Source organism: Rhinopithecus bieti, unplaced genomic scaffold (genome assembly GCF_001698545.2).
Source record: "Rhinopithecus bieti isolate Rb0 unplaced genomic scaffold, ASM169854v2 scaffold_8783, whole genome shotgun sequence".
Taxonomy (NCBI): Eukaryota; Metazoa; Chordata; class Mammalia; order Primates; family Cercopithecidae; genus Rhinopithecus; species Rhinopithecus bieti.
In genome coordinates this window covers 499,717-515,103 of record NW_016806197.1, presented here as the reverse complement: position 1 = coordinate 515,103, position 15,387 = coordinate 499,717, and positions in this window count along the sequence as shown.

Below are 15,387 nucleotides of genomic sequence, written 5' to 3'. Positions count from 1 at the left end.
CACCGCGCCCGGCCAAGTACAGGAATGTTTATAGCTATTTTATGCATAATACCTCCAAACTGGAAACACACAGATTTCCCTCAAAAAGCAAATGGGTAAACAAAGAGTGGAAAATAGACACTGTGGATTACTACTCAGTCAGTAAAAGGAACAAACCATTGTTACATGCAAAAACCCGAATTAACCTCCAGAGAATTATCCTGAATGAAAAGGTCCTTCCCCAAATGTGGCATAGTATCATTTCATTCATATAACATTCTTGAAATAACACAATCATAGAAATGGAGAACAGATTCGTAGTTTCCATGGGTCAGAAACGGGGGTGGGTTGAGAGAGAAGGTGATGGATGTGTTTGTAAAGGGACACCACGAGGGAGACTTGCCATGATGGAACTGTTCAGAATTGTGAATGTATCAATATCAATATTCCAGTACTATATATCTATATGATATTACATTGAGGGGAATTAGATGTAGGGTATATATAATATTTCTATATTATTTCTTTTTAAAAAACATATTTTAGGTTCAGGGGTATATGTGCAGGTTTGTTACATGGATACATTTAGTGTACAGATTTTTTTGTTAGCCAGGTAATAGGTATAGCACCCTACAGGTATTTTTTTCAATCCTCACCCTCCTCTCACCCTCCACCCCCATGTAGGCCAGGGTGTCTGTTGTTCCCATTTTTGTGTCTGTATGTACTTGATGTTTAGGTCCCACTTATAAGTGAGAACATGTAGTATTTGATTTTCTGTCCCTGTGTTAGTTTGCTGAGGATAATGGCCTCCAACTCCATCCATGTTGTTGCAGAGTACATGATCTCACTCTTTTTCATGACTGCGTAGTATTCTATCGTCCTAGTATTCTATGTGGACCACTTTTCTGTATCCAGTTTTCCATTGACAGGCATTTAGGTTGATTCCATGTCTTTGCTACTGTGACTTGTGCTGGGATGAACACACTTAGGTATGTCTCTTTATGGTAGAATTATTTCTATATTTTTGGGTATATACCCAATAATGGGACTGCTAGGTCAAATGGTAGTACCAGTACCATACTGGTTTGTATAGTAGGTAGGCAGAATCATGATACTTGGCTACACATCAAGGGCAAATCCAAATTACAAATGAAATTAAATTTGCTGATCAGCTGCCTGAGATGAAGAGCTTATTCTGGATTGTCAGGGAGGATCCAATGTAATCACAAGATTCTTTATAAGCAATAGAGGGAGGTAAGAGAGACCAAGTCCCAATGATGCAATGTGAGACATGCCCCACCGTCTATTGCTGTCTTTGGAATGGGAGGAAAGTACAAGCCAAGGGATGCAGAAATTCCATTCAAGGTGGAAAAATCTAGGAAATAGATTCTTCCCTACAGCTTCTAGAAAGGAACTCAGTTCTCTGACCACTTAATTTAAGCCCAGTGAGGCCTATTTGAGACTTGTGACCTTCAGAATTTTAAAATAACAAATTGTTCTAAGCTGCTAAATTGCAGCAATTTGTTATAGCAGCAGTAAGTAATGAGAAATCATGTTAATAAAGAACAAAAATCACATGATTATGTCAATAGAATCAGAAAAAGTATTTGATAAAATCTAATGTCCTTTTGTGATACAAATACTCAACAATCTAAGAATAGTAGAAAACTTCCTCAATTTGATAAAACGCATCTATGAATAACCCACAGCGAACATAGCACTTTATAGTGAAAGACTGAATGTCTTCCCCCATAAGTAGCAACGAAACAATGATGTCACTTTTGCCACTTCTTTAAAATATTTTTATGTTTGTTCTAGTCAAGGCAATTTAGTAAAAAAAAGAAATAAAGGATATTTTATTGGGAAAAAAGAATAAAATATCTCTACTTGCAAATGATATCATCTTATAATTAGAAAATCCTACAGAATCTGTTAAACTGTTAGAACTAATAAATGAATGCAGTAAGTTTACAGGATAGAATATCAATATAAAAAATGAATTGTATTTCTATGCCTGAGAAATTAACAAACTGAAAATAAAATTAAGAAAATTTCATTTACAATAGAATAAAAAATAAAATACTTAGAAACAAATTCCAAAAGAAATATTAGACTTTCAAACTGAAAATTATAATATATTGTTAAATAAAATTAAAGACAATTTAAATGAATGGAAAGGCAGCTACATTTCATGGATCAGAAGACTTAAAATTTTTAATAGGGTAATATTCCCAAGTTAATCTACAGATTCAATAAAATCACTGTCATAAACCCAGATGGCTTTTGCTGAAATTTATAGCGAATCTGAAAATATATATGAAAATACAAAGGTTTTGAAAGAACAAAAAAATCTTAAGAGGAATAACTTTCTGATTCTGAGTCTTACCACAAAGCTCAGTAAACAAGATACTGTGTAATGGCACAAGGAGAGATGTATATGTTAATAGGCTGGATCTGAAAGTCTAGAATAAACTCTTCATTATAGCCAATTGATTTTTGAAGAAAGTGCCAAGACAATTTAATGGGGGAAAAATATAGAACAGTCATTTCAAAAAATAGCATTGGGACAACATGATATTCACATGCAAAAAAAAAGAAAAGAACTTTAGATTTATGCCTTATATCATAGGTAAAAATTATTCAAAATAAATTGTTGATGAAAATGTAAGGTCTACAATTACAAACTTCTTAGAAGAAAACATAAGAGTCAACATTCATGACCTGGGGTTAGACAATGTTATATTAGGCATGACAAAAGGTCAGACACACAAAAAGAAAATAAATAATTATTGAACTCCATCAAAATTAAAAATTTTGTTCTTCAAACATACTATAAAGAAAATAAAAGACATAAGCTATAGCCTGGGAGAAAAAATTTGCAAATCATATAACTAATAAGGGACTTGAACCCAAATATATAAAGAACACTTGCAATTCAATAATAATAACGATAAAGGGTCCAATTTAAAACCGGACAAATATTTGAATAGAAAATTCTTAAGAAGATATGCAAATCATCCATAAACACATAGAGTGATAATTAACATCATTAGTCATTAATGATACCACTTGACACTTAGTAGGACTACAGCAAACGTTGGTAAGGATGTGAAGAAATTGAAACCATCATACATTCCTGGCAAGAATGTAAAATGTTCCCAAAATGTTTTGACATTTTCTTAAAATATTAAACATGAAATTAATCTATGGCCCTGTAATTCCACTCAGAAATGAAAGAGAAATGAAAACATACATCCACATAAACTTTTGTACAAAGATGTTCTTAGCATCATTATGCATAATAGTAAAAAATTAGAATCAACACTAATGTTCATAAACGAATTTATAGGCAATTAAACTGCAGTATGCAGTATATTCAAACAATGGAATATCCATCAATAATAATAAAAAATGAATGAAGTTCTGATGCATGCTGCAACCTAAAAGAAGCTTCAACACACTATGCTCAACAAAAGAAGACAGTCACAAAAGATCACTCAATGTATTCCACTTTTTTGAAAAGTCTGGAAACTGCCTAATGCTGTGATGCCAGTGATGGCAAACAAGAACCCAGATTAAAATGCAAAAAGATTTGAAAACAAAATGTCTATAGGGTGCTTTATGTGAATACAGAAGGCCGTGTGCACATGCAGTGTTGTATGCCTGTCCAGAAAAGACCTTAAAGGGCACCAGTCGTTCACTTCTGTCCTACTTGTATGTCTGCACAAGGATGCAGTGAAGCCTGACAGACTTTTAAATGTCTGGAGTGGTGGGTGAAAAAATGCCCCAACACACACTCTTAGCAAAAGGCAGGAAACATACAGGATGAAGCCATTTAAAGAAGTCTTGTACCAATTATTACCTGTCTGCTAAGCTAACCAAGCTAACACTTCATCGGCTGCATACTATATGGATAATGGCTTTTAGAATTCTTCTGGAAAAGTTCTTAAATAAAAAAAACCACTGCCAACCAAAACCGTCCAGAAGAGGGGATAGTTGATTTCCAAAGTCATATGATACTACCAGAAAATACAGTTTTCAACAAAAATCATAAGACATGCAAAGAAACAAGAATGGCCCTCACACGAGAAAACAAGTGGCAGATGCATGCTGCCCATGAGCAAGCCCAGGTGGTGGAAGCATTAAAGACTTTGAATCAGTTATTACCAATATGTAAAGAATATGAGGAGAGTGATGACTCACCAGTCTGAAAACATCAATAAGGAGATAGAATATATATATGCACACACACATATGGAGATACAATATATATCAATTACCTATATATCAACTGAAATATATATCAATATATATCAACTGAAAATATCAATAAGGAGATAGAATATATATATATATATATCTCCTTATTGAATATACATATTTAAGGAGATAGAATATATATATATATATATATATTTTAAATGGCGCAAGTGGAAATTTTTAAAGATGAGAAGTACAATAATTTAAAAATTACTAGAGGGGCTCAATACCTGTTTGAGTTGGCAGAGAAAAAAATCGGCAAACTACAAGATGGATCTGTAGTGATTCCTCTTTTAGTCTGTTACTAAAATAAAAGAAATATAGGAAAATAAGCAGAGCTTCAGAGACCTGTGAGTCTCCATCAAGCACAACATATGCAGCATATGCATAATGTTAGTTGCTGAAAGCTGGGGGAGAAAGGGACAGAAATATTTGAAAAATACATTTATGACAGGTAAATACGTGAATTAGTAAGCAAGATCTTCCTACAAAGAAAAGCTCGTGCTAAGATGGCTTCACTGGTGAATTTTAGTAAAGATTTAAAGAAAAATTAATACCAACATGCCACAAACACTTCCCCAAAACAGAGAAAGAATAAAACTTCTAACTCATTCTATGATTTCACTGTCACCTTAACACCAAATAAAATTCATCATGAGAAAAGAAAACCAATATCCCTTGTGAATATGGAAAGAAAAATGTTAAGATCAGAAACAACACAAAGATACTCACTATTTCTCTTCTGTTTGACACATGCTTTGTGGCTGCCCCTCAGAGGCCTGGAGTAACCACCCTCAGATGTTGAGACAGATGATGCCACACACACCCTGCTTAATTCCATGTGGCTCCTGTGACAAATTACTGCAAACTTCGTGGCTTATAATAAAAATAAATTTATTCTCTTACATTTTAGGAGTCCAGAAGTCTGAAATCAGTGTTAGTGGGCCAAAATCAAGCTGTCTGTATGGGTGTGCTCTGCCCAGAGGCCACAGCATAGAGTAGGTTTGTTGCCTCTTCCAGCTTCAGGTGCCCGTTGGCATTCCTTGGCTTGTGTTTCTGTCACTCCAATCTCTTCCTTTGCCTTCGCATTGCCTTTTTCTCTGTATGTATTTCTTTTTCTCTTCTGGCTGTATCTAATCTCCCTCTTTCTCTAAGAAGGATACCTGGATGATCTGGGATGACTTAGCCATTCCAGAATCCTTCACTTACTCACATCTGCAAAGACCCTCTTTAATGAAATGGAACATTTACAAGTTCCAAGGATTAGGATCTGTTATCTCTGGGGGGTCATTATTCAGTCTGCTACATATACTAAGAGGCCACGAGGAGACTTATCACATATATAGGCTTTCTGAGGAAAGCAGGGCAGATACCAAAGTCACTCCGAAAACAGTCTTGAGTGAAGGGAAGGGTGAGTGCTTCCAGTTTTTGGAGGGTGAAGTTGGCATGAGGGTTTCTATACAGGCTATAGGTTTTGTGTATCTAGGAAAAGAGCACCTGGACATTCTTTATGAGCGTGAAGAAATGTTAGGCCAAAGGAAAAGGGGAATGGTGGGACTTGGAAGTTGTCAGCTGTCACATAAAAAATGAAGTCAGACTCCATTACAACATAGTATTGGAGGTTGCAGCCAATGAAATCAGGCAAAATGACAAAACAAAACCAGTAAAACAGAAAGAAAGGGGAAAAAAAAGAAAGACATCCAGATTGAAAATCAAGAGTAAAACTTTATTTATTCACAGTTAATATTACCCTGTTTATGGAAAGATTCTAAAGAATCAACACAAGTAAAACGAATAGAAAGACATCCAGATTGAAAAATCAAGAAGTAAAACTATTTATTCACAGTTAATACTATCCCTGTTTATGGAAAATCCAAAAAAATCCACTACAAAGTAAAAGAAAAAAAAATTATGAAATAAATAAACACTTTGGTTTGGGAGACCGAGGCAGGTGGATCACAAGGTCAGGAGTTCAAGACCAGCCTGACCAATATGGTGAAACCCCGTTTCTACTAAAAATACCAAAATTAGCCAGGCATGGTGGCACATGCCTGTAGTCCCAGCTACTTGGGAGGCTGAGGCGGGAGAATTGCTTGAACCTGGAAGGCAGAGGTTGCAGTGAGCCAAGATCACACCACTGCACTCCAGCCTGGGCAACAGAGTGAGACCCTGTCTCAAAAAAAAAAAAAAAAAAAAAAAAAAAAAAAAAAAAAAAAAAAAAAGAATAAACAAGTAAACCAAGACAACATGAAACATAATTAGTATAAAAAGTCAATTGTTATTTTACATAAAAGCAGTGTCCACTCCGAAATTAAAATTAAGAATGCAATTCTATTCACAGTGGCACTAAAAAAGTACAATACGTAGAAGTACACGTAACAAAAAAGTGTAAGGCTTATAAACTGATCACAGAACTGTGGAGAGACATTCCATGTTCGTGAGTTTACAGACTCAGTTTATGTTGATGACAGCTCCTCCCCAAGTGATGTATGAATTCAGCATAATCCCTATCAAAATTATAGCATGCTTTTTTCAGAAATTGATAACCAAATCCTAAAAGTTATATGGAAATGCAAAACATCTAGAATAGTCAAAACAATTTAAAAATAAAATATTATTTAAAAATAAGTTGGAGGACTTCTACTTTCTGGTTTCAAAATTTACTACAAAGCTGCAGTTATTAAGACAATGCATTACAGACATAGACTAATAGGTAAGTAGATATAAAGGGAAAAAATTGAGAGCATGGTGCATACAATATTTAAAAAAATGTTTAACTGATCTTGTCAATAAAAAACTTTTGCTCATAAAAAGGCATTATTAAGAAAATAAAAACATGAGCAGTCTCCCAACAGACTGGGATAAAATATGTGCAAAACAAATATCCAATATGAGGTTTGCATCCAGAATTTACGAAGAACTCTTACAAATCAACAATGAAAAGTCAAGTAAGTCAGTCAAAAAAGTGGGGGAAAAAACAGAAGACAGCCTACTAAAGATGATATACAAATAACTAATAAGCACATGAAAAGATGCTCAACATTATTAGTCATTAGGGAAATGCAAATTAAAACAACAATGAGCTATCACTTCATACCCATTAGAACTGCTAAAATCCGAAACGCAATACCAAAGGCTGATAAGGATGTGGAGCAACAGGGACTTTCATTCATTTCTGGTAGAAATACAAATGGTGAAACCACTTCAGCAGACAGCTTGGCAGTTTCTTCCAAAACTAAATATATTCTCCCCATGTGGTCCAGTAATTGTGCTCCTTGGTATTTACCCAAGTAAGTTGAAAACTTACATCCATATGAGAATCTGCATACAGATATTTATAGCAGCTTTGTTCATAATTGCCAAAATGTGGAACTAACCAAGATGTTCTTCTACAGATCAATGGATAGACAAACCATAATACATCTATACAATGGAACATTATTCAGTACTAAAAATAATGAGCCACCAAACCACTAAAAGACATGGAAGAACCCTAAATAAAAATTACTAAGTGAAAGAAGCCAATGTTAAGAAACCATATCCTTCCAAGTGTATGACATTTTGAAAAAGAAAAAAAATCAGAGAGAATAAAAAACTCAGTAGTTTTCCCAGGTTTGGGGTAATGGTAGGGGGAATAAATGGATGGAGTAGAGAGGATTTTCCTGGCAATGAAACTGTTTTAAATGATACTATATTAGTAGATACCTGTCATATATTTGTCAAAACCCAAAGAACTTCAACACCAAGAGTGAACCTGAATGTAAACCATGGGTTTTGGTTGATAATGATGTGGCAATGTTTCTTCTTCTGTTGTAAAAAATACACTCTATTGTTAGATGTTTGCCATGGGGAAGGCTCTACATTTTGGGGTAGAAGGGTGTGTATGGGAACTTTGCACATTTTACCAACTTTGCTGTGAACCTAAAAATAAAGAACACAGTTTAAGCATATAAGGAGCTTAGAAGTTGCTACTGCATCCTAACAACAAATAGAAAGCTGAACAAATGGAAAACCAGTAATTTATTTTATTTATTTTATATTTTTTTTATTTATTGAGATGGAGGCTTGGACTGTTGCCTGGGCTGGTCTGTAGTGGTGCGATCTTAGCTGGCTGCAACCTCCACCTCCCGGATTCAAGCTGTTCTCCTGCCGCAGCCTCCTGAGCAGCTGGGATTACAGGTGCCCAACACCACACCTGGCTAATTTTTTGCATTTTTAGTAGACACAGGGTTTCACTATGTTAGTCAAGCTGGTCTCAAACTCCTGACCTCATGATCTGTCCCACTCAGCCTCCTAAAGTGCTGAGATTACAGGCATGAGCCACCATGCCCGGCCAGTAATTTTTAAAAAATCAGTAAGATAAGTGATGTCACAAGGCAAACCACTGACTCCAAAATTGCAGAGACAGGCAGGTAAATGCAGAAAAATCACAAGTTACCAGAGCAGAAACTCATGACTAAAAACCTTCATGGGAACCAGTGTCCGGGTAGGAAAAACTAAACCATAGTTGAGAAACTGACAGAGTCTCAGTGTGGACAAAAGTAAGAATTAAAAACTCAAAGGGTAGGTACCACAATAAAGAAGGGGCCCTGACATTTTTGTGTGTTTTGCTCCATGAACTCTATCAGGTCCTCACAGTGAATATGAGTATCAGAGAAGAATAACCATGCTTTGGCAGGGGACATTCTCATTTGTTTTGTTTTGTGTTTAAGACCGGATCTCACTCTGTCACCCAGGTTGGAGTGCAGTGGTGTGATCTCAGCTCACTGCAATCTCACCTTCCGAGAATCAAATGATTCCCCCTCCATCTCAGCCTCCTAGGTAACTGGGACCACAGATATGTACCACCATGCCTGGCTAATTTTTGTGTTTTTTGTAGAGATGCGGTCTTGCCATTTTGCCCAGTCTGGTCTTGAACTCCTGAGCTTAAGTGATCCACCCCCTCAGCCTCCCAAAGTTGCACTGCCCATGAAGCAGTATAGTGTTATTTGAAAGTGAACTTGCATTAGCTGTAAATGTATTTTGCAAATTCTAGGGTAACCACTAAAAAAAGTTAAAGTGTTATAATTGACATGCTGAAAATAGAAAGAAAATGAAATTATACAAAACACTCAAAGTCACAAAGGCAGAAAAGGCATGGAAGACAAAACATAGGAACAAAGAACAAGGGAAATAAGTAGAAAACACTAACAAATATGGTAGATATTAATCCAACTATATCAATAATTACTATGGATATAGTATCAATAGCATCAACTATGTCAATAACATCAATGGTCTAAATATACCAATTAAAAGATAAAAATCATCAAAATGGATGAAAAAAAGACTTAACTATATGTTGTCTACAAGAAACTCACTGTAACTATAAAATACATAGAAATTAAAGGGATGGAGAAAGAGATACAATCTCAATATCAATGAAAAGAAAGTTGAAATAGCTAAAATCATTTTAGACAGAGCAGACTTCAGAAAAAGAGAAGTTATCAGAGATAAAGAGGGGCATTACGTAATGATAAAGGGGTCAATACTCCAAGAAAACAATAATTGTTTATGTCTATGTACCTAACAACAGAGCATCAACATATACAAGCCAAAAGTGGATAGAACTGCAAAGAAAAATAGAGGAATCTACTATTATATGTGGAGACTTTAACTCTCTTCTATCAGAAAATGAAATATCCAGTAGGCAAAAAGTCGATAGGCATATAGTTGATCTCTACAGCATCATCAGTCATGTACAATTGACCTCTATAGACATCATTCAACAACAACCCATTGTATATTCTTCTCAAGTTCACATGGAATATTTACTAAAAGAGACCACATTCTGGGCAATAAAACACATCTAACAAGTTTAAAAGAGTAGAAATCATATAATGCCTGTTCTCAGGCAACAATTGAATTAAATGGATTTTTGGAAATAACAGAAACTAAAATCAATAACAGAAATATAGCAAAAAAATCTCAAAATACTTGAAGATAAAACAACGTACTTCACATGGGTCAAACAATAAATCTCAAATACATTTTAAAATATTTGAACTAATGAAAATGAAAACCAAAATTTGTGGAATATAGCTAAAGCAATGCTGAGAGGAAAATTAATGGCATTGGATACATATATTAGAAAAGAAGAATGGTTTAAAATTAATAAATTAAATTAAAATTAATAATCTCCACTTCCACCCATGGAAACCAGAAGAAAAAGAGAAAATTAAATCCAAAGTAAGCAGAAAAAAAGAAATAATAAAAATTAAAACAGATAATAATAAAATTGCAAACAGGATATCAGTAGAGAAAGAAAAGACTGGTTTTCTGAAAAGACTGATAAAAATTATTAGCCTCTAGTCATGGAAACTAAGAAAAAAAGGAAGAAACTAAAAATTATTAATATTGAAGAGAAAGAGTAGATACCATTCCAAATCCCATGGGCATTAATTGGATAGTAAAGAAATATTATAAATAATTTTATGCCAACAGATTTAATAATCTAGATGAAATGAACTAATTTCCTGATAGAAAATTTTACACAAAAGAAATAAATAATCAAAATAGGCTGATACCTGTGAAATCAATTTAATCAATAATTAACTGTCCAAAACTGAAAGCACCAGGTCCAGAAGTATTTACCAGTGAATTCTAGCAAACATATAAGAAATATATTATACTAATTCTTTATAGTCTTCCTCAGAAGCCAGAAACAGAAGTAATATTTTCTAACTTATTCTATGAGGCCAGCATTACCCTAATACCAAAACCAAACAAAGGCAGTTTAAGAAAACTACAGAGTATCTCTCATGAAAATTGGTGTAAAAATCTCAACAAAATATTAGCAAATTGAATCCCACAATGTATACTAAAAATTACACACTATGACCAAGTGGAATTAATTCCAGGCATGCAAGACTGGTTCAATATTTGAATATCAATTAACGTAATGCATGACATCAAAAAATTAACAAAGAAAAAAATCACATGATTCTAGTTGTAGACGCAGAAAAAGCATTTGAGAAAATCCAACACCCAGTCATAATAAAAAACAAACATCATACTTAATGGTGAGAAACTGGAAGCTAAGATCAATAACAAGTTAAAGGATATCACTTCTCACCACTTTAACATCACGTCTAATGCAATAAGACAATAAAAGAAATAAATTGTATATTATTTGGGAAGAAAAAATTGTCTTTGTTTACAGATGACACAATTTTTTTTACGAAGAAAATCCAAAAGAATCAGCCAGAAAAACCTCTGACATTAATAAGTGATTACAACAAGGTTGCAGGACACAAAGTTAATACAGAAAAATCAATTGCTTTCTTATATACCAGCAATGAACAGAAGAAATTTTGAATTTTAAAACACAGTATTATTTACATTAACATTTCCCCAAATGAAATACTTAGGTAGAAACCTAACAAAATACATACATTATCCATATGAAGAAAACTATAAAACTGATAAAAGATATTGATGACAGTGGTAGCTGTCTGGAGAAGCTGCTGCCATCATGTGGACTGCAGCAGGGAGGCATGTCCGGGGCTGCACACTCCATGGAGCCAGCAGGAGCTGAGGACAAGTGGGGGCCCTGCCCCTTCTGAGTTGGAGTGGGAGCTCTCCAGGTTCCACTGCAGCCTCCCAAGCAATGGCTGTGGACCCAGGCATCCCTGTGCTCTCAGGGCCTGGGAGCAGGTGGGAGCCCAGCTCTCATAGGCACAGCTTCAGCAGCCCAGGTTGCAGCTGTGGACCCGGATCTCCAGCTCCACAGAGCAGGCAGGAACTGTGCTCCCCTGGGCACAGCTGCAGCCACCCAAATTGTGGCAGCAGACCCAGGCATCTCTGCATCTCTGCTCTCTTGGGGGCCTGGGAAGGCCTCCCCTGACCTTGCAGGCTTGGAGGTGCCTGCTTCTGCTTGCTGGCTTCTCCCTGCTGTTAGCACCTGCTCTGATCTTGGAGCAAACTCAGAGCCAAGCCCAGGTTCTGTCACAGCCCTGCTGATTGTGCACATGTTTGGGGCAGTGCTGACACACCAGCCCACTGCCTCCTCATCCCCCTCTGGACTTTGGGCACTGACTAGCATGGGAGAGAAGCTGAGGAGGCACTGAGAGGAGATCAGTGCTAGCCTGCAGCTGCACCTTGGCACCTATAGCCTGGGTGCCATGAACAGCAGCAAGAGGTAGACAGGTTCCTAGATAAGGGGGCAAGTCCCCAGTGAGGCCCCACCTTCAGGCCAGGGAGGGTCTGAAGGCTGGAAGCCAGGCTGCCAGTCCTGTACACTAGAGTGGGAACTTGTGGTCCCTTTTGTGGGCCTGCCCATGGCCACCCATGGACCAATCGGCATGCACTTTCTCCCCTCTGAGGCCCATAAAAGCCCTGGGCTCAGCCAGAGCTGAGCGAATATCAGGATGACAAGCTGCAGAGAGGTGCTACCCATACCAGGGCCTCCTCTCTGCTGAGAGCTGCAGAGACAATGGAATGACGTGCCTGTAGAGAGAGCTTCCCACTTCAGGGTCTCCTCTCAGGTCGGAGCTGAACATCCATTGGGACACCTTGGCTGTGCAAAGGAGTACCCACTGTGGGTCTCCTCTGAGCTGTTCTGTTAATCAATAAAGCTCCTCTTCATCTTACTCACCCTCTACTTCTTTGTGTATCTCATTCTTCCTGGTTGCAGAACAAGAACTTGGGACCCATTGGATGGCAGGGCTAAAAGTGCTGTAAAACAAGCAGGGCTGAAACATGTCCCATGCTCACCACCTTGTGGGCAAAGAGGAGGAGTAGAGAAGAGCTGTGGGCCTTCAGGGAGCCTAGACCTGGGAGCTCCTCTAGCCAGGGCTGTCACTTCCTCTTTGGGGCCCTGTGGTTCCCAGCATCTCCAAGATTCTAGGTGTCACCACATTCTTCAGTGCCAGCTGTGGAAGCTGCTTGAAGTGCACCTGGTTCAGCCACAGCCTCGCAGAACACTGGTGCCCATGCTGGCACCTGGAGCTGCCCACCCAGCTGCAGTGGCCAGACTTTGTGTTCACTCACAAACCCCTCACTGCTCCATCCCTGACTCATCCTTGGCAGACATGGCATCCAGGCCTGTAGAGTGTGCTGAGCACAGCCTGGCATGCCGAGTGGGCAGAACTAGCCCAGCAGGCCCAAGCAAAACCCTGGCAAAGGAGCCACTGTCCACAGAGGTTTCTGACCAGAAAAGCAATACCCCAAGGATCCCGTAACAAATATCAAAGAAGAAATATGCAAATGAAGAGCTATTTTGTGTTTATTGATAGAAAGATACATAATTGCCAAGACATTGGTTCTTCCCAACTTGATCTATAGATTTAATGCAATCCCAATCAAATTCTCCTTAAATTATATCTAGTTATATTGTGGAAATCAACAAAATGAATCTATAGTTTATATGAAGAGGCAAAGCATGCAAAATAGACAATTCAATATTGAAGAAGAAGAAGGTCAGAGGACTGACTGACACTATTTTGAACAATTACTATAAAGCTACAATATTCAAGCCACGTGGCATTGGCAAAACAAATAGACAAATACATCAACGGAACGGAATAGAAAACTGAGAAACAGACACACGTGAATTTAGTTAACATGATCTTTTTAAAAAATTAAATTTATGGCTGGGCGTGGTGGCTCACGCCTGTAATCCCAGCACTTTGGGAGGCTGAGGCGGGTGGATCACGAGGTCAGGAGTTCAAGACCAGCCTGGCCAACATGGTGAAACCCTGTCTCTACTAAAAACACAAAAATTAGCCCGGTGTGGTGGCAGCACCTGTAATCCCAGCTACTCTGGAGGTTGAGGCAGGAGAATTGCTTGAACCTGGGAGGCGGAGTTGCAGTGAGCCAAGATTGCGCCACTGCACTCCAGTCCGGGTGACAGTACAAGACTCTGTCTCAAAAAAAAATTAAATTTATTTTTATTGATACATAATAATTGTATGTATTTTTGGGGCACCTGTGATATTTTGATACATGCATATAACATATAATGATCACATCAGCATATTTAGGATATTCATAATCTCAAACATTTATCACTTCTCTGTGTTGAGAACATTTCAAACACATACTATTAAGTGAAAGAAGCCCAGCTAAAAAGGCTACATACTGTAAGATTCTAACTATATGACATTCTGGAAAAGCGAAAGAATGGAGGCAGTGAAAGATCAATGGTTGCCTGGGGTTAGGTGGAATGGAAGGGTAAACAGGCAGAGCAGAAAGGAATTTGGGGGCAGCAAAACCCTTCTGAATGATACTAGAATGGATGACACTTGTTATTATACATTTGTGGAACACTATGAGTAAATGTTCATGTAAGTTATGAGTTGGTTCATATTGTTGTGCCAATGAAAGTTCATCGATCATAACAAATGTACTACTGTGGCATGGGATGTTAATACTGGGGGAGGATGTGTATGTGTTGGTATGGGAATTTATGGAAATTCTCTTTACTTCCCATGTACTTTTTCTGTGAGCCTAAAACTGCTCTAAAAAAACAAAGTTTATTAATTAAAATACATAAAATCTATTAAAACGTAAACAGAAAATAAAGCAAATAACACCATAGTGTATAAAATGCCAATTCTTTGTAATATGCTTTGAGATTTAACTCTGAATTATTTTTATTATTTCTTTATAATAAATATCTAAAGCAAAGAATACTGTTTAGTTGGGGAGGTTTCCCGTAAATTTCACGTTGTAATATTATTTTGTTCTTTCTTTAACAATTTTGATTATCACTATAAAAAACATTTCCACAAATTGGGTTTCCAAGATCTAATTGGCTTTTATTAGCAATTCATAAAAGCAAAATATAAAGGAGCTTCAATGAACTAAACAGAATGAATGAATTTTACATGTACAAAAATGTGGAGAAAAGAAGAAACAAGAAAAAAAAACAGCAAATTGATCATTTCGAGGTTAATTTTTTAACAAAGATGAAAGCAAAATATTGTTGGAGTAACATAAGTTTGCTGTCATTTGTTGCCTGATTTTTTAAAAAGTCAAAAACTTAGGTTTCATTTTGGTGGAATGGAGTGACTCCATTTTGGATCGCCTGTCTTTTCTTTAACAGTACCTTTCTTACATTCTTACATTTTTTTTTTTTTTTTTTTTTTTTTTTTTTTTTTTTTTTTT